Genomic DNA, 25,818 nt, shown 5'->3' on the forward strand with positions numbered 1-25,818 from the left:
CGTTTTTATTTCCTAGCTGTAAGTTATTAAAAATGCAGCCAACCTAAGCGGCCCGGCATGGGCTTCGGGGAGGGAGGGGCGCGGCGGGGGTGGGGGGCTGCCGCCCCCCTGGGGGCTGAGAGGAGAGCAGGGAGTTCGCGGATTGGAAGTTTGCAGGCAGTGTGTGTCTGTGTGCGCGGGAGCGCGGTCGTCGCTGAGTGCCGCGAGTCGGGCGGGGGGTGGGGCGGGGGGTGGGGCGGGGGGGTGAGCTGGGCTGGAAGCTGGGAAGCTCGGCTCGGCGTTAGCTCGCTAGCAGGAAGGGGAGGGCGGCGGGTTCCCGTCTGCTTTCTTTTTCGACTCGGGAAAGAACTGTAAAAACCTCCAGCCGCCGCTGCCTCGTCTCACCTCTCCGGGGGCAGCTCGTTCTTGCTCGTGGAACGACGGCGTGTGCGTGCGCGAGGGTGTGTGTGGCGGGCGCCCCGGGCCGAGCCGAGCTCGACCTGCCGCCGCTGCCGCGTGACTCGGGAGGGGAGTCCCGGTTTTCTGTTTTTTTTTTTTTTTTTGGATTGCTCCAAAGCGTGAATAACATGGATTAAAAAAAAAAATACTAGGAAATCGAGCAGAGCGAGGGGTTCCGACTCGGGCGCCCGCCAGCCAGCCAGTCAGGTCAGACGCTTTTTTTTGTAAATGTTCTTTAAAAATTTTAATGTGCCACCCTGGTCCACCCGCACCGTCCCCGCGACGTCGTGGGGTTGGTTTTAAGTTGGTTTTAAGTTTAAGATCTACCCCCAGGGGTGGGGGTAGATCGTGCGGGGGCGGGGGCGGCGGCGGGCGGGGGGGCGAGACCTGGGTCCTCCTCTGGGTAGCGTGGAGTCTGGTGGAAAGCCCTGTAGGGCGTGTGCGAGTCTGCGGCCGGAGGAAGTTGGTCCCACTCGGAGGGCGTGCGGCGCAGAGGCTGAGGGCGAAGAGGAACTTGCGCACCCGGGCGCGATCCTCGGCCGAGGCGGGGAGGGCGAGGTGCCGCTGCGCCGCGGGGCCCGCGCTCGGAGCAGGCGGGCGGCTGCGCTGCAGAGCCTCCGCCAACTAGGGGGCTCGGGGCGGCGGCGACGTGCTCCTGCTGTTGACCAAGCAAGCCCCGGGGCGCCGTGTGCGGAGTAGGGCGGCTCGAGGCACGCGTGGTCCCGACGGGCTTCCCGCCGCCTGCACTCTCGAGTGGGCACGTCCCCGGGTCCCTGAGACGGCTGAGCCTGGCCGCGTGTAGGCCGAAGCCGGGGCGAGGCTTAATTTGCAGTTAATGAATCTTTTCCAGAAAGTCCGCGATCTCCAGCCAGAGGCTGTGAGTGCCCGCGCGCGAGGGCGCGCGCCGCCGGCGTCTAAAGGGTTGGGGGGTTGCGGGGATGGAAGAGCGAAGGAGGGGGGAAGGTTATGTGTATTTAAAAACAAACCTTAAAAAAAGAAACCAGCGCGCTTCAAATAGGTATTCGTACAGCCTCTTGTATCTAGAGTAGACAGCTCAGGGTTTTAGCTGGGTTTTTTTGTTTGTTTGTTTCTTTTTTGAGAGAAGGCCAGAGGAGGGGTAGTGGTATTTGATTCTAGGGGTAGTCTCTGGAGAAAAATCCTTAAAATGACTTGGGAATAAAAACGAGGAGGAAATGGCCCACCCCAGAAGGTGGTGGGTGGTGAACGCAGACAGACTTGGGTATTTGTAGCCATCTGACACTTCCTGTGGCACTGGAAACGGACACCGCGGGCCGAAATCAATCCTTAGGAGGTGTTGGATTCGGTTTGGCCAACAGAATTGCTTGTGTGGAAGTCATTTTAATTGTCGGCCTCCGAGACTCCTGTACGTGGACACTTGGAAAATACATTTGCTTCTCGACCCTTCCCACTCCACCCCCGACCTGTTATCTGGTCTGGGCTTTGCAGTGTTGGTTCCCGTGTTTATTTTGGGCATGATTTCACCGCGAGGAGGAAGGGGGGAGATGGCGGTGATTAATATGCCGTCCAGGTTTAACCCGAGGCTGGCCTTTAGTGTGCGGGTTTACGCCGCCACTCACCGGGATTGCCTGTGGTAGTGGGGGCGGGGCGCGCGCGGGGTTCGGGCGCCAGGCGCTCCGCGGGCAGGTCGGGGTTGGGGCTCGGACGGCCCCAGCGCTGTCCTTTGAGGCGCTGTCACCAGTAGGTGACTGAGAGTTAATTGGGAAGTGTTCTCCGGATCAATGGGCCGCACAGCTCATTAGCGATTCTCTCCAGCCCTTTGCAGGGCCGGCCGGGCCTGTGCCTCCCACAGAGGCCGGGGCCCCGCGGCCCGGGCTGCGGAGAGCGCCTCTGGGAAGTGGGGAGGGATGGGCGGCGAGGGGCGACCGGGAGGCGAGTGTAACTTGGCCGGGCGGCGCGTTGCGTGCGGCGCCTCGAGGCCCGCGCAGCCCGCTCTTTCTTCCTGCTCTCGGTCGCCTCGACTGTCTTTAACTCGCTCCCGCTCGCGTCGCTGCCTGGCTGCTCCTCCCCGCCTCCCTCGCCTATCTCTTGTTCTCTAAGCACGACGCCTGTGCTCCCCGCCCAGTTTGGGATTAGACAAGATAAAAATAGGACTGCCCAGCGCACAGAGCTGTGACTGTGCCCCGGCAGCCGGGCTGGCGGGAGCGCTGTGGGCCGGACCCGCTGTGCGCTCGGGGCAGCCCGAGCCTGTAGAGTCCCACCCCGACCCTGCAGGCGCGGTCACGCTCCAGCGTTCTGTCCACCGGGAACCGTGCGGGCAGGGGGACCTGGGTAGGGTCTCCGCGCTCTCGCGGGTGTTGTTGATGTGCCTGTGATAGATGGGTCTAGACAGGCATGCAGGCTCCCTCCCGGCTGAAGGACGGGAAGGGGGGGGGGCGGGCCGCGGAGGCGGCGGCGGCAGACTCCCGTGAGCGAGCGAGCCTTCGGGCCCAGCGACCAGGGTGGAGGGAAGGCTGCGAGGGTTTCTCTTAACCCTTTAAAGACGATAGGGAGAGTGGGGGTGGGGAGTGTAGTAGAAATTCCTGGAGGCAAAGTAGCTCCCTGGGGAGAGGAGGCGGGAGTCTGGGCTGAGGGTTTTCCTTTCTCTTCTGTGTATGCAGTCTCACATCCTGGTACATTGGGCTCGATTCTTCGACGAACCAAACGCAGCTGCTAGGTGATCTAATTTGACCCGATACTTCTCAATGGGGAAGGTGTGAACACACACAGTGGGCACCCTCACTTAAGGAACTGAGTTGGGGAGATGCAGAGGTTAGACCTTACCGTTCCCAGCGGCCCAGTATGTGAAGGTCTGCTCAGAGCTTTAGTCAGTGGGGCCTCTGACCGAGAGTGTTGCCTACCAAAGACCCAAGCCTGAAATGCCTGGCCAGTGCGTACAGGTATGCGTCGGAGAGAGCAAAGGGGTCCTTGAGTTGTCGATGTAAATAAAAACACTTTTAACCATGAACTTGTGGCGAGTTCAAATAAGATATGTGCAGGGAGGCAGCCTCCAAACAGGAGTTGGACAGTGATGTGTACAAGATCGATCATTTGTATACACATCCATGGGGTCAACATTGAATGGGTCTAAAAATTTAATACAACTCTGCAGGCATTGGTCTCGTTCTTTCCCTGAGGTAGAAATTGGTGGGTGGGTTACCCTATAGAGAAATGAATCATTAGTCACACTCCTCTCTCCTTCCCCCTCCTCTTCCTTTTAGGGTTTGGAGTCTTAGGGGATCCTCTAGTTACATTAAACTGCAAACCCATATTGGTCTGGGAACGAGCCCCATTATAGGCAAAGCAAGAATGTAAGTCGTGGGGAGGTGTACGTGTTAGACAGGAATGCACAGATTAAGATGTGCGCCTGAATGACATGTGCTGAGACAAATCAAGACACTTGGGCTCTGGTGCCCACATGGAACAAGAGATACAGAAGAGAGAAAGAACTGGCCGCGAGGAATGTAAACATGGGTATGCAAATACTGAGACCTAGAGCGAGATTCTAGGAGAAAATCCCAGACTTTGTTGAGCTGGAAACTGGAGCAGAATTTCTGTAAGTTCGTTCGAGAGACAAAAGCCCATTTAAAGGTGTGAAGAGGGTCACTTGGAAACACAAAAAGCATTCACATGCATACATCCATGCTTAGATACACAGGCTGAATGACAAAAACTCCTCAATGCCTGATGAAGATTTTCCTGCCCGGTGAGACAGAGCAGGGCACGGAAGTGTGGGCCACACAACCACATTCGCACACTCATTCACTGGGAAATACTGTGTCTTCGGCTAGAGGGAAACTGAGGGCGACGGTGCCTAGCTAAGGGTGGATGGCCCTTGGTTACTAAGATTGCTTCTGGTTATAGCTTCTTCGCATCTAGAGTGGGGAAGAGAGTATGTCTTGAGCAGGTAGGAGGATTCTGAAAGATTTTTGAGTTCTGGACCCTGAGAGGATGAATGGTGGAGGAAAAAGAGTAGCTTTGCATTCTGGGTCGGAAGCAAGGGATGTTGCGCTCCTCTAAGCCCTGTTTGCTAAGGTGGCGCAGGGCCTAGTGAACTGAGAGAGACTGAACCGAAAGAAGTGCGAAGCTCGGCCTCTGGGCGGAATCAAGGGGAGGTATGCTTTCTTTCCCTTTTTTTCCCCCCCTTGAGGAGACCGTGCGGGGACGGCCAGCGTAGGGAGGATTAGCAGGCGCCTCTGTGACCCCAGACGCGCGCATAAACTCGGCTTGGGTTTGGTTTGCCCGCGGCGTCGATTTGCCGCGGTCCCTCTTTGTCTGAGCCCAGCCGGGAATTCCAGCTTTTATGGGGAAGACCGCACTCGGGTGGAGCCCGCGCTGGGTCGGGCACGACAGCCGGGCCCGCGGGGCTGGGCAGGAGGCTCGCCGGCCTCCTCCGAGCCGCCCGAACCCAAGGATGGTCCTCGGGAGTGGGCGGCGGGCCCGGCAGACCCAGCCCGGCGGGGCGGGGGGCCTCACTTGGGCCGCCGTACCGCCCCTCTCCCCGCTGGCCCCACCGCTCCCCCGCCCGCCCGAGGAGCTCTGAAGGCCCTTTGTTAAGCTCCAGGGTCACACCCGTGCCCCGGGGGCCGCGCGGGGGCGGGAGGACCTTTCTCCTGGCTGGAGGCCTCCAGTCCTGGCTCACTCGGTTCGGGCCTGGAGGGGCCTCGCCCAGTCAGGGGGCCCGGCCCGACCGGGCTGCCTCGCCCGAGTGTACGGCCGGCAGGATTCCGTCTGTTTGCAAGGCTGGCTGCGCTGCCGGGGCCTAGATGGTGGCGCTGGCTTGAGAAGCAGCCGGGGCAGGAGTGGAAGGTCTTCTCAGGCCACCCCCGTGGCAGCCAAGACGCCTGTGCCCCGAGCACTTGGCCGTGGACGTCTCCCAACCTCCAGCCCGGCCCGACGGCTTTCGCTGGTTGCCCCCCATGTGTTCCTCCGGAAGGGATAGCTGACTTTCTGTTGGATGGGAATTAACCAACGAACTTTTCCCCCCCCGCAACGTTTCTGTAGAAGGCCCCCTTTCCCAGCGCAGGCTCATTTCCGCCGGCCCCTAGTCGAGGGTGTTGGAAATGGGGGGGGGGGCGTCCCCGCACTTTGTTATTTCTTAGAACCATGTCTCCCCGGCCAGCCATCGCCCCTCAGCACCCATGGGCTCCGGCGCCCCGTGATTAGACTAGCGGGGAAGTCCGCTAGGAGAAGATCCTGACAGCATAAAATAGAATTTGATCTAAAAGACAGTTTCCAGTATAATCTCATTATGCATCACAGACTCCCGGTGTTATTTTGTGGAAGGCGGACAATGATCAATTTACATTGACCCGGGGCTGGGTGAGCTTTTAGATGGTAATTGCCAAATTGATGTGCATGCAAAAAGGAGACCTGCTAAAATTAAAGACGGGAAGCTAAATGAAACTAAATTTCTTGTCTAGGTGCAAACCAGAGGAACTACTGGGGGGAAGAGGGTGAGTCAGGTCAGGGTGCCAGGGGCAAGAGCAGGTGAGAGGCCCAAGAGCTCCGGGAGGTCACAGATTTGGGAGCGATCTTTGCCCGGGTGATTTCAAAACGTGAGGAGGGGGCTTGTATAGGGTATGGGGACCCAGCAGGGAAAAGTTATAAACAGGCACTATTGCATTGAAGGCACTGGGATCTTTTAATGCTAATAGTAACTGCGAGGGGGGAGGAGAGGTTTATAGGGTTATAGGGGTCTTCCTGCACCATTTCCGGCACCCCCCATTTCTATTGTTCTACCCGAGCGCTCATAACCGTGCCAAGAGCACCCAAATTCTTGCATCTGAAGAGTTAAATTTTTTTTTAAAGACAGGCCTTAAACTTCCCCCGCCCCCCCTGCCCCCGCGTCTGGTCTTTCGAAGAGAGCGAGAGTAGGGGGCGGTTCTGCATGCTGCTGCGGGCAGGCCTGGACCTTTGGAGGCTGCGGGAGTTCCTCCCCGGACGCAGCAGCAGCCCCAGACTCGCCCGCACGCCGATCGCTTTGGGAAGCGGCTCGCTCCAGGTGGCCCAAGTGGCGGGGGCGGGGGAGGGTCTGCCGGGGCCGGGGACTCACGGTGCCCGGGGGCGGAGGTCACCTCCCTGGAGGTTGGAAGGGCCTGCACGGAGGGTGTGGAGGCGGGAAGGCGGGGGCTGGAAATCCTGTCCCAATCGGCGGTGATCGCCAAGGCCGGAAAGTTTAAAAAAGAGAGAAAGCCACTGGCTGCGAGCCAGGGGCTGCCGGGCCGCCGGGGCGTGTTTGGCTGACTAGAGGGGTGAGGACCCGGCTCCGCCATCGCCTCGGTCCCTCCCGCTGCGGAGGCCCTGGCCTGCCCCGGGCGCTCCTGGAGCCATTTCACACATCCGGAGCCTCGGCCACTGGAGGAGCCACCCGCCCGGGGCCGGGAAGCCGCAGGGGCGGCTGAGTGTCCGGCGCTCCTGCCCGTTCCCCTTCCCACCGAGCTGAGCTGGAGACGGCCCTCGGTCGTGGAGCCTGTCGCGTCTGTGGCATCGGGTGTGGATGGTTCCCGGAGCTTCTGAAAGCCCGGGGCAGAGCAGGAAATTGAGGATGGGGTGGGGAGGGCATGTGGAGCGCTGACCCTGCGCTGCTGGGATGAGAAGTTGGGGAGAGGAGAGAGAACCCCAACCTCCGGCTTGTCTCGGGACTTGGCTTTTCGTGGGGACCCCCAGGAGTCCAGGAGGGTCCAGCATCTTGCAAGCCGCTTCCCCCTCAGTTGCCTCCCCAGCCCACTTTGGTCTCTGGGTTTTTCATTAAAGTCCTAGGAAAGGTAGATGTAGGCAGTCTTTACAAAGGGCTTTTGCTCTGTCTAGATAATTTGATTTATTGCTTTATGTGGCAAAACTAGTGTGGCAAGCCTTCTTCTAGTTCCAGGTGTCAGCACTTTTTATAGAGCCCTAAGAGTAGCACCCACCTCCCACTGCCTGTTCTGGGCTCCTGGAGGAGGGGAAAGTGGAGCCTTGTTGGGAACCCCTGGCCTCACACCAGGGTGTTCCAATGTAGGGAGATGGGTAGGATGTTGGCAGAAATTTCGAAAGACTTCACATGGACCAAGAGATTTCTGGGTGTAGAAGAAACTAGGGTGCGGGCTCCTTGTGGACCGAATTTCATAGGTGTTAAGTGCTATCCTTTTACTCTGTATTGGAGTACAAGGGCTAAGGAAGCCTTCCGAACTTCTTGGGGATTCTGGATGGCACAATTTGACCAATAATTGGCTCCTCTCCGCAACTCCAGGACTGAGTTTGACCGTGGCCCATTTTTACTAGCTGTGTGACCTTGGGGGCAGGTTATTTATGGCCTCTGAGCCTCAGTAAGTTTCTTCATTTGTAAGACTGGGAATAATTTTCCACCTTTAGGATCAAAGAATACTTGGCACATAGTAGGCCCGGAGGATTAGTAATTGCTTTGAATGACTGGTCAGATTCCTATAGGTTGCTTCTCCGTTCCCTGCTGCCCCTGAGATGCCCGAGCCCCCCCCCCCCCAAGACCTGCGTAGGCCAGTGTCTGGGGGCCAACCTGCGGGTTAAGCTCCCCTCCAAGGGTATTCCTGAGGCTATTCCTCCAGGTCTGCCTCCGTGGGTTCCTCTTTCCCTTTGTTACAGTTCTTTGCATTCTGGGCTTTAAAGGAATCCATATGAAAATGCTGGGATTTTTTTTTCTCCCCCTAAGTGGGGTCATTTATTAGGAATTAGGAATTGATTCCAGAACCGGTATCTAGGTGCTCTTTGGCAAGTCCTCCCATCATTCTTTCGGGGAGAGGGAACAGCAGCGGCTGGAGGGGAGAGACCTGGTGGGAAGAGGTGAAAGGGTCTGGCCCGCTGCAGAGGCCAGAGGTGCTGTGGTTTGTCTGATAGGGATTAAGTCTGGATGTTATGAGGTCTCAGTGTGGTTTTCAATAAAAGTCTGTCAGGGATTGCTTCTTTTCTATCGATATGTATTTTTAAAAATTACTAGCATGAGAAGAAAACCAGACCTGAATGGATCCAGGCCGGTAGTAAGCTACTGTGATCAGGTTTCCTACTAGACTCCCAGAGGGGAAGTCAGCGTTTGATTGAAGCTACACTTGGTTCTTGACTCTCTGGGGATGCCTGCTCTGAAACAGGAGCCCTCCCTTTCTCTCCTCCCCCCCACCCCCCTTTTCCCTTCTTCCCCTAAAAGCCTTTGTGCTGAAAGAGCTTCAGTAGGCATGAGTCCCTGGTACCTCTCTAAAGAATGCCTTTCAGCCTTTGCTGACATTGTTTTGTGAACAGTGGGTTTTACCAGGCCAGCAGTTTTCCCCCCATCTTAGCTCACTATTTTAGAGGTTCGAGTATGCCCAGGATGCGCCCAACTGCAGTGCTTTCCAGTGTGTGTAGCCAGGACCTTGCCTGTAATCTGAAGACACCTTAACCTTTGCCCTAGGTGCCCCCACCGGGGGTGGGGGTGGTGAAGGTGGGGAGAGCAAGGACAGGGGATCGTTGTTGAGTGTCTGTTTGTTTTCTCCAGCCACAGAGGCAGAGGGGTGGAGTGGGGCGAGGCCGAGAGTACGTTCCAGCCTTGGGTCTGATTTAAAACTTGGTTTAATTGGAGAAACTCTTAGGCATTTAACAGTTGTGTACAAATGCAAACTTGAAATAGCTCTAGGCCTACGTCAATTAGGAAAGAATAAATGAAGTACAGAGATGTCCAAACTATGTAAATCCTAGAGTTGTCTGCCCTCCCATAAACACATGACAAGTGCCAAGGCATTTCCAGTCAAAACACCCATGGAACCAGCAGCCTCCATCCTTTGTATTTATTATTTTATTAACAGCATTTTACACAGCATTTAACAAGCACAGCCTGCCTGCTTCCCACCACGGCTCTCAGCAGACTGAGGGGTGGAAAACAGATGGGGGTGGCGAGGAGTGGTCTCTAGAAGAGACTTCTAAGCTGGAGAAATCTCTTCAGATGGGCAAGGAAAAGGAACATTTGGGGTTCCTTTCTCCTGGCCCCAAAGAGAAGACAAAAGTAATGCTTTGGAGGAAGAAATCCCCTCTCCCTTCTCCGGAGGAAAGTTGTGCAGATGTGGTCTGTCTAGTCTCCACTTGGATTCCAGAAGGTGTGAAGCAGGGTCTGCTTTCCCAACACTCTGCCCATCGGTTATTGGTGCTTTTCAAAGAATAAGTATTTGTCTGCTATCATTATTCTATATCCTGGTGGAAAGTTTATAACGAAAACTAATGCCTTTCTTAAGTCATAAAATGAGCCTTGTATGATTATTTAATTAAAATCTATTTAAGGACCGATTAAGCATGTAATTTGCGCTAATAATGACGATTATGGAAATGTTCGACTTAACCAAAAATCATAAAAGGAGACATTTTGGTCAGTGGGGCGACCAGGAAGGATTCAGGGAGTTGGACGGTTTTCCGAAACACACGAGGCTTTAGGCTGCAGAAAGTGCCGAGCTGCCTAGCCTCTGGGACCACGGTAGAGAGGGCTGCAGGACCCCAGGCCTGGCCGGGGCAGGCCGACCCACACTTTGCTGAGCAGAGAAACCGACCCTGGGAGTCTGAACAACCTTTATTCCCAGCTGAGGAAATGGGGGAGGGGGCCTGGGAGGAGGAAACTCTGGGAGAGCTGATGAACCGCACAGACTCTGCGCGAAATGGCTGTGTTCTCTTGCTTTAACAATCAGCAGCGACACACGCATTGCTGCCTCGGCTAGCCTTGGCTGGAGCCTGGAGGGGTGGGGGGAGGGGGGTCTCTTGTTCCAGAGAAACCTGCCGGCTGCTGGGCTTGGTGCGAAGGCAGACACAATGCTGCTGTTGTTGGTTTGATCTCTAACTGGATTGTTAGTCTGGCTTTAACTGTGTGGTAAGGGGGGAGTGTGAAGGCTGTTTACAGCGAGTGCAAATAACGTGACAGCTGTTGGTGCACGAGCAGCGCTGTGCCTCCTCGGCGCTCACACAAAGCGCGCACTATGCAGGCCCGCGGAGAGCTGCAGAGGTGGCCGCCCCTTGCTGGCCCGGGAGCCCTCGGAGGCGCTGCGACAGAGCCCTCGGCGGCGGCACCCGCCCCCCCCCGCACCCCGCGACACGCATCTTTCTGGCTCCTGGGATCGTGGTGGACGTGCGCGCTGGCTGGTGTGTTGTGGTTTAGGGAACTTGTTAGGCAGAGGTGGCAGGAGAAGGCCTGCGGGGTCACGAGTGTCAACTGTCTGGAGGGGTTTGGCCGGGATCTGTTGACCTGGGGCCTCAGTGGCTTGTGACCGGGTTGTTAAGATTTGGGAAAATAACTTTCCGCCCTAAAGCAAGCCTGTTGGAAAGAATGTATTATTAACTGAAGGCTTTCTGGAAATTGCAGAGGCTCTGAAGGCCGTTGTTCTTCCTCTGAAATGGCCCTGTTATTCAGACAAGTTCAAGAGACGGGCGGCCGCTGTGTTCTATGCCCTCGGCCCCGTTTCCTGGATTGGAAACACAAGTGTGTAGGTTCAGGACCCGAAGGGGGGTGAATGGGGGTGGGGAGGGGTGCAAGTCGGCTTTCGATCACCCGCCTCCCTTTGCCTTCCCGGTTTTTTAGAGCGCGCTTGCCTTTCAGCTGCAGGACCAGCGGTGCTGTCTTGAGCTCTGCCCACAGCGCCACCCACTCTGTGACTTAATCAACGAGATGCCCGCAGCCCGGCCTTCTCTGAGTTCCTGGTCCTCTGCCAGGCACTGCGGGGAGGCGCCAGGGTAGGAGGGAGAACAGTTGGTGGGTGGCAGCAATACCCCGCTGGGCCGGTCCAAGCTGGCGGGCTCAGGATGGTCCAGAAGATGGGCCTGCCCCTGGGCTGTCCTGGGGCAAGCTGGGTGTAAACACCACTCCCCCCAACCTCAAGGTTGAAGGCTTCCGCAGCCCTGGCCCCCGGGCTTTGGAGGATCATTTAGAGCTGACTTAACTCTATATCGTGCCCTTCTGTGTGACTTCGGCCCCTGAGTGTACAGCTTGCAGGATATCTGCAAATTATGGGTCCACCTCCGCCCCACCCTGCCCCCAGATCTACTCTCTGAGTTATAATGTGGACTTCTACATCTAGTTGGGTTCCCTAGTGGGGAGCTGGGAGATGCTTCTGGAATGATACATGAACTTCGGTGCCAGTTCTATAAATTGGTCTCTTTTTATGACGTGTGCCATTTTCTGTAGGAATGTTGCTTGCAAAACGAGTTTCGCCTTGGAGGAAAGGCGGAAAGATAGACAAGCCTGCAACGCCAAAGCGCTGGCAGTCTTTCCCTCCTTCCAGCTCTCTTAAAGCAGCCGGGCTGCATTTCCAGGATTAGACTCGTGCTTGTGAAGAGGGACTCTGGTTGGCTTTTTTTTCCCCGGAAGCAAATGCAAATCGGAGAAAAATAATTTTCTTTCAACGATATGCAACGTATGAGTCTCTTGTTATCGTGCTCCGAGGCAGGCCTCATTTGCCCGTCTGCCAGCTCGCTCACATCTGCTCGGCGCTGTTTGGGGCATTTTAACCTTGGTGGTGTCGTGTCTGGTCCCACGGGTCAAGGAGGAGTAATTAAGCTCTGAACAGCTAGAAGAATTCACGGGCCCCCACGTCTACCGCAGTTTCCCCACAGCTTTGTTTGGGGTGTTCCCGGTTCCAAGATGAACAGACGTGGGGTTCCTATTGTTCCTCGTAAAGAAAGTGGGAGCCCCTGTCCTCCTCTGACCCTCATCCCCAGCCTTCCCAGGACTCCCAGGCTGCACACAATCAACAGGGAAGCCGGATCACAGGACCCTGTGTTTTATGCATCTTTTATTCGTAAAAAGTTCCTTTGTGCTTCCTGTGTGTACTAATGATAGCTGTCGTTAATAGCTTTCTGGTATAGCTTGTTCCTTGTGGGGGGAGGAGTTTGCAGTGAGTTCAGTTTATTTCTACAAAGCCCCGATGGAGGCTGCAGTGCAGTGACACCCCCTCTAGAGTCGTGGTCTATGGATCGTTTATTCTGGATTTGTTTCCAGGTTGTGTAGACTCCAAGTGGGATCCCAGCCTGTAGGGACCAGACCCGGGGGGGGGGTGGAGGGTGGGTGGGCGGGGAGGAGTGGAGTCAGGTCGATTAATTGCATTCAACCTAGGTTTCCTGTCCTGGGCTGCTGCCTCCTGTTGAGGGACACCAGCTTCCAAATGGGGCCCCCTCTTGCATACACGCGTGGTTGTGTGTGGCACAACCGTGAAAGAAAGTGAAAGGAACAAAAAGCCGAGGCCTGGCGGCGGGGGCGGGGGCGGGTTGGCGGGGGGAAGGGGAAGTGTCTGAGGTTGGTCCAAGAGCTGACGGGGGGCCACGGCTCTGCTTTTGGGAAAGGGGGTGTGTGGCGGGCAGCCCCGGTTTGGCAGCGGCTCTCCCGGTCGATCCTTGCTGGTGCCCCCCTCCCCAAGCCCCCGAGCCCCCTTTTACAGTTGGCTACACCTGGCTTGCATCTTTGAATCGGGGAAGGTGGGGGAGGCGTCCACGGAGAGAACACTCCAGACTGGCCGAAGGGAGCGCAGGACGATGGGCCGGAGCGGTCTCCAGTCAGTGCCCACTCCCCTGGGGCGCGCCGCCGCACATCCTGGGTTCTCCGCGCGCCCACCCAAAGTTGCTTTTTGTCAGAGATTCAGCGGCAGGCGCCTGGGAAGGGGGATCCCAGAGGAGCGCGCGGGCGGGGTGAGCTGGGGTCGGGGGCTGGCCGAGAGAGCCGGTGGTCCTGGAAGGTCGGGCAGGGGGTGCGTGTGCGGGGTCGGCCCCGCGCGCGCGGACCTGGCGGAGGAGGGGCGAGGAGCCTGCGGCAGCGCGGGTGTGTGTGGTGGGAGAGAAAATCCCTTTGTTGCCGACATCCGTGCTCGGGGCTGAGGCGGGGGAGGGGGCGAGGGGGCGCCCCTCCCCGACTCGCCGCCACCGCTGCGGGCCAAGTTCACTCCCGACTGACCCGAGTGGCTCGCGGCGCTATCCTGGCGCCCTGGGAGGAGGCAGGGAAGGTTCTGGTTGCTCAAAAGGTCAGGGCCAGCCGCGTGAGTTTCCCGTGCCCCACCCCGTCACACCCGCACTCCTGCTCCGCAGCTCTGTTACTAATGCAAAACTTGGGTCGTGAGTGGGGACGCCTCTGGAGGCGGCGACAGCCATGGCTTGGAGTGTGCCAAAAGACAGCGCCTGGGCAGGCTGGATCACTCCTCCCACCCCCCACTCCCCCCCAGCACCCATGCCCGGCTGCGGGACCCAGTCGGGCGACCTCCTTCAGCCACACCCCAGGAAGCCTGCGACCCTCCCCCCGACCTGGGGGCATCCTTGGGGTTCCCCTCTCCCCACTGCTACACATAACTGGGGAAAACATCCCAGGAGGACTTGCCCCAACGCTGCACACCCTGGACCGCTTTTTCTCATCTCCCACCTCCTCGCGGCCCCCAGTGCTAAAATGGGAACTTCTTCATCCCTCCCTTCCTTGACGCCAGTAGAGAAGTGCCTGTGTGTGACTCAGTCTGCGCTTGGAGCAGTCCCAGGAAGGGCTCCCGTGCCATCAGTTTTGGGCGTCCATGAAAGCCACACACTCTGCAGAAGGTCACCCCTCCCTGGCCCCCTCTGTGTCCCTGCCTCAGCCTTCCCTCTGCCGCAAGGAAACTATGTAGCCATTCTGGGGTTTGTTTGTTACGTAGAATGTTTAGTGGAGTCAGATGCTGTTTAATGGGTTAGATGTGGCCTGCACCAGCTATTGCCAGGCAGAACTCAAGTCCATAGTGCAGTTTAATCCTCTGGAAAACACGGTGCCAAAGATTTACAGATGAGGGGGCCAAAGTTGAAGAGGTCCGGCCATCTGCCCAAAGACACGCCGTGGATGAGAGTGGGAGCTGGGAGGCTGTGGTGACTGCGCGCGCGCGCGCGCGTGTCCTCCACAGAGAACCAGCCATGCCCGTGCAGTGAGAGACACCCCTTCCCCAGAGAGGTCCCCAGCCTACGGAGGACCGTGGCACATGGCATGCTGGCTGGGAGCCCTGCCGTCTGCCCGGCCTTCTGAGCCGGAAGCTCCCCAAAACCCGTCCAGGTCTTCTTGGTCACTAACTGGATAAGTGCCTGATGCGGCATGGGGTGCCTAGAGAGTGAGGCCCTAGGAAGGGGCACCGTTAGTATTGGAGTGGAGTTGGGATGGTTTGGTGGCGCTGCTTCCCATTCCGTCGGTCGCTGTCACTTGACAAGCGTGCTGTGCAGACTTGAACCAATCCATCAGCGCCTCAAGGGCGGAGGCAGTGGAAAGTGGCCCGGTGCCAGGAGGAGCTGGGGTGGAGAGAAAGGAGAGGTGGCAGGAGTGGCCTGGTGCTGCCTTCCTCCCTGCGCTCACGCCAGCCTCTCATGGCCACTGCTCCTTCCTTTGCAATCTGTTTGTTGCCTGCCAAGGGAAGTCGCCTTTAAAGAAAAAAAACAAAACAAACGTTCTCTCCTTCTCCTCATTCCATAATGGTGTCTTCATGGCAGGAATCGGCAGAACGGTGATGGGTGCAGCTGGGGACCCGTGTGCCCCCTCGTGTCTTTTCACAGAGGGCCAAGGTGCCCTCACTCAGGGATGCCGAGGGTGGTGGGACAGATCCTAATCTTGGTCCCTTTGACCTCTTTCTGCCAATCAGGCTCTTCTCCCCAGCGTCCAGGCCAAGCTCGGATGCTAATCATAACTCTTGGTTCCCGGACCAGATGACTGCCCAAGTCTGTCGAGGGAGACTCAAGCTCTCCTGTGCTTGCCCCTAGGGCCAGACCGAAAGCCGGAGACCACGCGGCGAGTCTGCGTTTTGCAAGCCGGGTCTCTCCCAGAACTGGGTGTTCAGCGGGCAGCCACCACAATTCCTGGTCTGTTCTTCAGAAACCAGATGCTCCTCCGTCTCCCCGGCTGACCCCTTCTCTTGGCCACCTTCCCTCTTCATCCCTATCCCACATCCTTGCCCCCTTCTCTCCACTGCTGGAAAAAAGGGTTAAAACCCAGAGCCAAGGTGTAGCTTAGCAGCTCCCACTGGAAACAGGTTGGTGCTTGTAAAGTGCTTTTCATGACTGACTTCACACACCTTGGCACTTCCAGAAGCATCACCCACCTGTGGAAGAAAGGGGGGGGTCGTTGAGAAATAAGGGCAGATGAGCCTCTTATATACAGCAGCAAAGCGCCTGCTCTGTCTGTCATCTAAATCACGTCATTTGCCCCCTGCAGCGTGACCCACAGCCAAGGGTGAGGGAAGTCACTTTTGAAGAACTTTTCCTTGGAGGTTAAAAAAAAAAGAAGAAGAAGAAAGTAAGAAAGACCCCCAACTATTTCAATAGCCGCTTCTAGAAGAGGAATGGGGTGAGCGTGGCAGTGTCTCTGACCCTATCTCTGTGTCCCTTGTGCCCAAGATCCCCTTAGTTAGTTCTACATCCCAGAGAGATGGGGGGTGGGCCCGTTTCTCAGTGATGGTGGGGTGTACGCAGTACAGCCTTTGCCCAGGATGAGGGTGTTCCTGCCCAGGATTTGGGCTGTCACTCTGGAGAAGGGCCTCACGCCAGGCAGGGCCCCCGGCTCCTTGGCCCTTTCCACTCAGGTCCATCTTTGGCCTGGAACCTGAAGAGTTAAAGAGTCTTTAGCTCGTTGCAATGAAATTATGGCTGGCAGTGGCGCCGCTGTTTGTTCAACAGCCTCCAGTTTTAAACAGTTCACAAAAAGTTCATGGGGCAGCTAAAGATTATGTGTGTGTGTGTGTGTGTGTGTGTGTAGTCAGCAGGATCCAGTACTGAGCCTTGCCCCTCCTCCTCTTGTTTCTTCACGGCCAGCCCCCCGCCCCGCCCCGCCCCCACTCCCGTGACACTGGACCACGCTCGGGGCCTCAACCCTCCATCTGAACCTGTGCACGTAAGAACACTTCATCCTGACACTGGGTGTTATTTCTCTGTGCGGCGTTAATATTGAAAACCCCACCAGACAAGACCTGGAAGGGCGGGGAGAGGCTTTGAAAGCACCCCGTGGTCCCAGGTGTCTCTAAACTGCATTCCCCTCTCATGCTAAGTCCAGGCCGCCCTTTCTAAAGAAAAGCCCTTTCAAGGGAAGGGGGCTGCTGGCCCTTTTTGAGGGGAGGGGAGAGGGCTCAGTAGGATGATTGTGGCAGCGGCCTTTCTGTTTCCTCAGTCAGGTGCTCAGAGGTCCTTGTCCCAAGGTGACAACTAAAGGAGACATGTAAGAGGCAGCTTGTGTAAGTTTTGAAGACTGGAGCACCAGAAGATTGGGGCTTCGAGGGCACACATGCTTCGTCCCTCATCCTTTTCTTAAGGGTTTGGTGGAGTGACCCTTTGGCTTCTGGTATAATGTCCAAATTTCATCATGACACCCAGCCAGGGGGTGGCATGGTGTGGCCCTCCCGCTGCAGCCACGGCCAGGACACTTGCACCGAGGAATGTTGCTCCTCCACCTTTTAGATGAGGCTTCCCTGGACATCTTCCTTGTGGTCTTCCTTTTGTTAGAAGGGGCTGCAGGGGTTAGGGAGGGGACACTTTGTTGAACGTGCCTTCTGGTCGGCCCTGCACTAGTGGTGGCCTGCCCCCAACTTGATTTGTATGTTCGAAACACGGAAGAACAGCCCGTGAGCCCCCCACAGAAACTTCCTAATGCCCAAGTCCATCTGAGTCCACCTTTTCGGGGCACTGTGGCCAGCCACTGGAAATGCCCCAGTCTGTCTAAAGAAAGGGACGCTTACTAAAGAAATAGCTTCTCTAGAATCCCACCAGGCCAGACACAACTGGGAGATCCCTGCCTCTCCTCCAGCTTCATCGTTGAGCCTCTAACTCTGCGGCGTGGGGCTCTTGATGAACAGACGGTGTTCTCTTCTGTATAGGGGCCGACGGGGGATGCTGGTGGACAAAAGCCTGTGTTAGGACAAAGAAATGCAGAGGGATAGCCTGGCTGGCTTTGGGATTCATAACATATCTTTGGGCTCATAACATATCTAACAAGATATAGCAATCTTTTTTGATTTTTTTGAAGTTTAAACAAATAGTGTACTCTGCATGAATCTTGTCTTTCAACTGAATCATTCTACTGTGGAATTGATGATGCTATAGTACTAGTTTACGAAGAAAGTGTAGTAGGCTTCACATATCTCCATATCTTATATTGATGGCATTTAAATTCTAATACCGAACTGTTATTGTTTCATAAACTAGGAGAAAATTGCGCTGATAACAAGCAGGAGAAGCTGGCAGAAACAATAGATTTTCCAGTCTTTGCTTTCTATTGTTTGTAAGCCTAATTACCCTAGTTGATCAGTTAATGACAGCACATGACAAAATTTTCCTGACTGCTAATTAATTAGCTCCAATTTCACCAGCTTTGTTACTGCTAAGGCTTCCACTAATTCTATGTGTGACTGTCTTCTTACCCTACTCATCCTGTTTTCCTCTCTGAGCTTCCTCATATGTAGAGAACCCATTTGATTGACTTAAGAGTCAGAAGATACTTATAATCAGAGAAAAAGCAAAAAAGAATGACTATAATGCCAACTAGTATAACTATTAATTAGAACTTATGTTTTGAGGATTTTCAGACAGAAGAGGGGTAGAAATGATAATAGTTTAGTTTTAGGAAAGCTGTAGTACACAAATAGAACCCCAAATCACACCACAGATAATTTTCCAGGAATTTAATATATCTGATATACACTCAGTTTGTGCCCATGAATGGTGAGCAACTGGAAGTAAAGGAGAATCACATAGTTACATTTCTGGACAAATCAGGTTATCAGAATGATGCAATAATGACAGTCTACCTCAGTCACTTCTTAGGCTTTCTTATTTACTATGCTAAATGTTAAATGAGATTCCTGAGTAAAAGCATTACAATGACTTCAGCATTGTGGGACATGAAACACAGTGAGAACTCAGAGCAGGGAAGGAAATAAGTCAGGTAAGCAGGAAAAAGAATTGAAAGAGCCGAAAGATGTATTACTTGGCTGTCAGGTGTTAGGAGAGTTTATTTGTGCTTTTTCTTAATCTTCATAACGCTCTTGTCAGAATGGTAGTAACATACCCATTTTTTGAGATGAGCGACCTTTAACTGTAGGTTGCACTTGATTGTCTGCCAGGTTTTCAAGTCTGTGATGGGGACAGTAATGTCAGAAATTTCAATCCCAGTCAAATCAAGACCTGGTAGAAACACCATTAAGGAAGTGCATAGTTTTGACCCAAATTTAACCACATTAAAATGTTGTCCTTTCTTCTCCAGGATGATAGTCTGTATTTCAAGAAGAATTCTAATTCTTGCCCCATAACAATTTCTCTGAGTTCTTTGTGCCAACTAAAGCCTTTGATTGATTTTCGTATTAGCAAAGCCCTGGAATTCTATGCAAAATGCTATGAATAGTTATCTACCTATCTAATTATTTTTAGCAAAAGGATGCAGAGCCGTTATCAGATTCTCAAAACTCAATCAGATTATCTAAGAGTTTACATTAAATGAGGTAATGAATGCCCTTTCTGGATCCAAACATTATAATATTTTTAATCCTTACCGTGGTCCCTGAAATGTCTAATTTTTTTTTCTTCTTTTTTTTTTTTGCGGTATGTGGGCCTCTCACTGTTGTGGCCTCTCCCGCTGCGGAGCACAGGCTCCGGATGCGCAGGCCCAGCGGCCACGGCTCACGGGCCCAGCCGCTCCGCGGCATATGGGATCCTCCCAGACCGGGGCACGAACCCGTATCCCCTGCATCGGCAGGCGGACTCCCAACCACTTGCGCCACCAGGGAGGCCCCCTGAAATGTCTATTATCTCTAATTATCAGTAAGGGAACTGAGGCGTCGTAAAGTCTTAAGTAAGTGAGAGGTCTGGAATTCAAATCCAGGTCAGTTTCAGTCTTGAACACCACTAATTCTATAGCCTACACTGCATTCTATACTCTTACTGTAGATAATCAATAAATGTTCATTTATTTCCTTTACCCCAGTTGGGGACAAAGAACATGGGTGTGTGAAAGAAAGTACAGATCAGTTTTAATGTAAATGATATAATAATAATGCTAGTCAGCAGTTACGGAATATTCATATTGTGCTAGGAGTTGAGCATTAAGTACTTTACAGGCATTCTTTTATTTAAAATCTCATATATATAATACCTAACTTAGGAAGTAGGTAATATAAATGTGCCAAGGTGATTGAAATAACGTGGTCATGTACAGGCAATGAAACTGGGAAAGAGTTTCCTGGGCTGATGGTTGAATTTTGGCCAAGACATTAAGGGGAGAAGGGATGAGCACTGGTGGGGAGACTGAAAACTTATTCATCGTAGGGAGAAAGCACTGGTGGAAGCATTGTACCGCTTGCTTAAGAACTGTTACCCTCATAACCCGAAAACTGAGGTTTTGCTGAAAGCTGAAGGCAGATTTCTTGCAGTGTGAAAAAGAATTTACTGATATCTCTTCATCTCTTCACGTTTGAACACGACTGTTTTGCAGATTGGTTGAAATGACTCAAGTTCTCTTTCAGATCAGGACTAGATGTCTGTATCATAGCATTAGGGCCCATGGAACAGCATTTGCAAGCCCATACTCACCTCCCCCCTTTTTAGTGTTTTGCACTCCGGAAAAGCAAACAACAGCAACAACAATATCTTATTTCCTTTTATCTATAGTTATTATTAATCTTTTCAAGAAACCCAATTTGATATATTTATGCTAAAATATAAATGAGATTTTTCCAGTTTTATTGAGATTTAATTGATTTCTATCTGTCCAAGGTGTACAATGTGATGATTGATATATATATATATATATATATAGTGTGAAATGACTACCACAATAAGTTTAGTTAACCTTAATTCACATAATTACAAATTTTATTTTTGTGATGAGAACTTTCAAGATCTACTCTCTTAGCAACTTTCAAACATAAAATACGGTATTGTTAACTGCAGTGACCAAGCTGTACATGACATCACCGTTACTCACTTATCTTATAACTAGAAGTCTTTATCTTTTGATCATCTTCACTCATTTTCCTCACCTCCAACCCCCAGCTCTAGCAACCATCATTCCATTCTTTCTATCATGAGTTCAGTATTTTAGATTTCACATATGAGATCCTAAAGTATTTATCTTTCTCTGTCTGACATTTCATTTAGCTTAATGCCCCCCCAAATCCACCCATGTGGTCACAAATAGCCAGATTTCCTTCTTTATCATGGCTGAATAATTGTAGGTTGTATGCACCCTATTTTCTTCATCCATTCATCCACAAAAAAACAGTGAGGTTGTTTCCGTGTCTTGGCTACTGTATTGGGTTGGCCAGAAAGTTCATACAGTTAATGAATACACTGTTCAATAAAACTTGGTGAAAATGAAAAATGTGTCTTTTATTTTTACTTAAAATAAATCTTTGATAAAGCCAGCTAGGCATCCCTTTGAGTAATGACTTATATCACACTGAAATATTTTAAACATATGAACAGTAATAGCTTAAATGACAAATGTTACTAATATTGACACAATTGATCAAGGAGAATATGTTAGAATATGTTAAAATGCAGATGGACAGTGAAAGAACAAATATAACTTTTAACTAAATATTGTCTTGATATTTAGACCGTTGGTTAAGAACATAACAGGTTTCATCCATTTCAAGAAAGCAGAATATTTGCAGATCACTTAACATTTACTAGGTATGTTCTCAGTCTGGAAGGATATATTTCATTTACATGTGTCATTTAATTTAACCCCATCCCTCTGTAATAGATAGTGTTATCCCTATTTGCAGATAGGAAACAGGCTCAGAAAGATTAAGAATGTTACCTAATTCTAGTAAGTAGCCAAACCTAAACTGATCTAATTCCGGGGCAAAGCTCCTTCTGACACATCAGTGTGGGTCTTTATCTCTTTGAGAATTGTTGAACATTAAAAGCCTTCTTCCAGGTAAATGCATAAAGAAACAACATGAGCAATGATATAACAATACAAGTCTCACTAAATAATTAGTGTGTTTGGCCTTGCTTTTGCTGATAGATCTTTTGCAAAATTGCTTTTCTCTGAGATAGTGGACTTCAAATATTTTCTTTGAAGACTTTCCTAAATTATACCTATCAGAAAGCTACTTTGCTTTAAGGCTAAAGAAAAATGAAAGCTTACTTAACTACACTTAGGTGCCACGGTCATACTATGGACTCTATACCTGCCAGGATTCACGCTAAGATAGGGTGGCTCCGCAAACTGTCCATAGTACTGTGATTTCTTTCTGATACTTTGAAGTAGAAATAATTTAATAACTATTCACAAAAGAGAGAAACACTGTTTCTTGGTCCTCAGTATCATACTGCTGTAGGCTAATTCTTTCTCTCTTCTGTTGCCCCTTAGTATAGAGAGTGTGTTTTGGGGACCCTCCTTCACGATCTTCTCCATTCCAAGAGCATCTTACATAAATCCAGGACTTCTCAAGCAGCCAGTTTTGCCAGATGGTCTTAGGGTTGGTTGTACCCATATATGTATAATCCTGAACTTCTCAAGTAAGGTCCTTATAGAGCATAATGGTTAAGAGAATTGGTGCTGATACCAGACCTGAGTCCAAATACTGCCTATGCCCCTAACTAGCTGTGTAACCTTGGAGAAATAACTTAAGCCCCTTAAAGGGATTAGATTTCTCACCCGGAAAATGGTATAATAAATGCATCTACCCCATACGGTTAGTGTGTAAATTAATGTAACTTGAGATGGTGCATGTTAAGCATTAGCACAGTGCCTGTCTCTTGTTAGTAATACCTGCTTTTATTATTAATTATTCTCTTTATATTCCCAGTTTCAGCTAGGTGCCTAACATATAATAGTTGTTCAGCAAATATTTACTGGATTGAACTAGCTCTGAAATTTAAGCATTGGGTCAACAGCAAAGTAGTCACCCCACCATCATTTCTCCCACAGAAAGGGAGAATAGATGGAAGCCAGCCATCATACTTTCTTTTCTTATTCTAAACTTCCCATCCAGGCCCAGCAATAAAATAATCTTCCTGAACCCCAACAATTTCGAGAATTTTTCAAATCACACTATTTGAAAATAGTTGGGTTTCCCTAATCTAATATGTCCCCAGACCCCAAGGTCACCAAGCTTATATTAATGAAGTCTAGTTAAGAGAAATGATTACAGTTAGTAAACCAACTGCTTATGAGCTCATTGGGCTTTTTAAAATTTACTCTCTGCACTTCATAGAGACACAAGTAGTTTGCTTTTGTTGGACTCTCCACAGTCAAAGTAGTCTTTCAAAAAGCACAAATCAGATGCTATTATCGCACTGCTTCTAACCTCTAAAGGCTGTCTATTGTAAAGAGATTAAATTTTCAACTACTTAGCCAGGTTCACAGGGACCATGTGGTCTGGTCACTTACTACATCTTTCCCTGACCTTCATGGGGTTCGAGGCACAGTTGTCTTTTTCAGTCCCTCAGATGCAACAAGCTCTAGTTCTTGCTCTCCCAGCTTTAGATTGGCTAATCCTTCTACCCAGACCAATTTCCCTCTGATCACTAAGGCCTCGGTTCAAACGCCACCACTACTGTCTTGACCAAAGAGACCTGCCTCCTCACTGCCTCTCCATCCCATTGTCCAGTCGTATTTCTGTCGCTGTCCAAAATGTATTTACATGTTGACTCTGTCTTCCTCCACCACTGGACACTTGCTTAAGAGCAAGGACTTTGTAATTTTTTGCTCACCACTGAATCTTCCAAAGCTTGCAGGAGACACTGGCACATAGAAGGTGTGTAGGAAATGTGTGTCTAATAAATGAATAAATATGTGAATGAAAAAATACTGTGAAACACTAACACAAGAATATTCTTCTTTCAAAAGAATAATGAAAAATAATTTCATTCAATAAGAGTCAATCTTAGTTACTGATACATGACTTAGTAGTTCCCATTCAATTTAAAATGTTCCATTTTTTTTCTGATACTTCACAAGTCATTAATTAAATGTTGCTCGCTTTTAAGGCTAATCTGTGAGACATTATTTAACTTGTCTACTCTAAAGTTCCGGCATTAAGTCAGGCGGGGCTTCAGCAAGTACTGATCATGTGACCTTGGCGCCTCATTGCCTCAGTTTTCTCATTTGTAACATGGGTATAATAATAGGCTTATTTCATAGGCTTATGAGGAGGAAAACCTCATATATATATATATATATATATATATGTCTATGTATATGTATTTAAACAGTGTCTTAGAAGAGTGTCTGGCACATGGTAAGCATTATAGAGTATTGACTGCTGCTACTAGTACTGTTATTTTGAGAACTAACTGTTGAGAATAATCCTTCATATAGTGGTTTATTCCACTGAAGATAAAGGAAACTAATAGAATATTAGAAATCAGATTAAACACAGAAAGCCAGTAAAATATACCAAGACAGAAGATGATGAGAGTGTAAAAGCATAGAAGAAAAAAAAAACGGTTTTTGTTTTTCTTATTCTTTTTCTTTTTTAAAGAAGGAAAGAGCCTAGAATTAGGACAAAAACTATTCATTGGCTATACTGACATGGAGATCGCTGGTGACCTTCATAAGTAAAATTTCAGGAGAGTGGGCAAAGAGATTACGGTGAGAGAAGTCAGATGGATGTAAATTATAGAGTAAATGGGACGTGAGGAAATGGAAACAATATATGAAGATAACAATTTTGAAAAGTTCAGACAGGAATTGGCTAAAGAAGATATGCAGGGATTAGGGGAGAAGGGAGGCTTTCATGTTACACGTATAGTTTATAATATTTTAAGTTGGAGTTACTAGTCTAGAATGAGGTTGAATTTTGGCAAGAATCATTCATAAGGAGTAGATGGGCTGTAGAAAATGCAGTGCTGTGAAGTACTTGAGAAGATGAGAGAAAATGAAATGCTGTCTGTAGTGCACATGGCCTTTTAACGTTCACTCGTGTAGTAAAAGGGAATACAAAGATCAACGCAAATGCTAATGAATTAATGGATTTGGCAGTGGACTATTTACTTACTGACTTCTGTGTTCTTAGTGAGTCATGAAGCACCTCACCAGCTCAGAGTGAAGGAAGTAGAGAGGATGGAGGGACATTTGAGGAGGGCAGGTAAAGCTTCTCAGAAAATAGTCTGTAAGGAGAATTAGAAAGAACGTACTGTAAGTCAGAGCAATATTTCCAGTCTTGAAAATCCATTTGAAGTTGGTGATTATTAATTTATTGGAATACCAATTTGCCCTGCCACATGATTTTTCTCCAGCTACCTGGATATAAGTTACGCAGAGGCAGAAAAGAGTGAGAGATAACAATCGAGGGAAAATACAATTAATATTTTTTTTACCTTTTTCCACTTCCCCGCTCCAACTCTGGGGAGCCTTCACGGACATGGCTGCCCTCCCAGCCTCCAGCAGCACTCTGTTATCAAAGAATTCAAAGAAATGGAACATAGGTTTCCAACTTATTAATTTAGCAGAATCAAAAATTATATATAATGTCTTCTGTTGGCAAAGATTTTTGCAATATAATTTGGTTCCATCTTTTGACAAGTAATTTGGCAATGTCTAGCAAGATAAAAATGTTAATAGCTTTTTACACATTAATTCTAATTCTGGAAGCTTATGCCAATAAATAATCTATAATCCAGAAAATTATTATATAAAGATGCTCATTGTCATGTCATTTGTAATAACAAAAAATTGGAAACACCTTTAATTGTTAACAATAGGAAAATAGTTAAGGAAATTATATCCACTTAGTAGAAAGCTACACAGTTACTATATTATAATTACAAGATGATGGAGCAAAATAGAATAATGCTTAATAAAGAAAGAATGAAGAAAGCTGACTTAAAATTGTGTCTTCCTTATGACAGTAATTATGTAAACATATAAATATTTATTAACACTTAAAACCAAAATAAGGTTTTAAAAGCTCTGTACCAGTAATGGGGATTTTATGTTTGTTTCAAAATATTTTTTAACATAACTCTTATAATTTTGTTTTTCCTACTCCTTTTCTTAAGAATTTCTGATTATTACCTCATTTTTCATTTCATAGTTTCAAATAAAGTCAGCAATTTTATCATCAGAGGAGATTAGACTTATTTGACAGTTCATAATTCGAAGTTATTTGGTATAAAAAGACCATATACACTTGTAGGTGCTTTCAAAATAAAATTTCGAGAATTTTTTTTTTTTTTTTTTTTTTTTTGCTTAGTCTTTCCTAGTATGGAGATTAAGCAAATACCTAAAATTGCTAGCCATGCTTTTTTCATTTTTCTCATTTTGTTCATTTATCTTGCCCTTCACAAGAATGATAACAAATGAGTCTGCAGTTGCATCTGCCAATTTCTTAAATCCTCTATTATCCACAATATGAAACCATACTAATATGAATGTTTCCAATATTTTCAGAGCTCTTTAGTTATTATACTTTAGCATTCTGT

The 25,818-nt window shown here is 50.0% G+C and overlaps 1 long non-coding RNA gene across 1 annotated transcript in view; it reads left to right on the forward strand.

The window, feature by feature from the left end:
• The first annotated feature begins 839 nt into the window (after window positions 1-839).
• Window positions 840-25,818, forward strand: part of LOC132484400 (uncharacterized) — a 30,851-nt gene continuing 5,872 nt past the window's right edge. The window contains exons 1-4 of the long non-coding RNA XR_009531175.1: window positions 840-1,315; window positions 15,611-15,691; window positions 16,151-16,285; window positions 16,559-16,622. This is a non-coding gene — a long non-coding RNA (uncharacterized LOC132484400). The remainder of the gene's footprint in view (window positions 1,316-15,610; window positions 15,692-16,150; window positions 16,286-16,558; window positions 16,623-25,818) is intronic.

This window comes from Mesoplodon densirostris, chromosome 2 (assembly GCF_025265405.1).
Source record: "Mesoplodon densirostris isolate mMesDen1 chromosome 2, mMesDen1 primary haplotype, whole genome shotgun sequence".
Classification (NCBI taxonomy): Eukaryota; Metazoa; Chordata; class Mammalia; order Artiodactyla; family Ziphiidae; genus Mesoplodon; species Mesoplodon densirostris.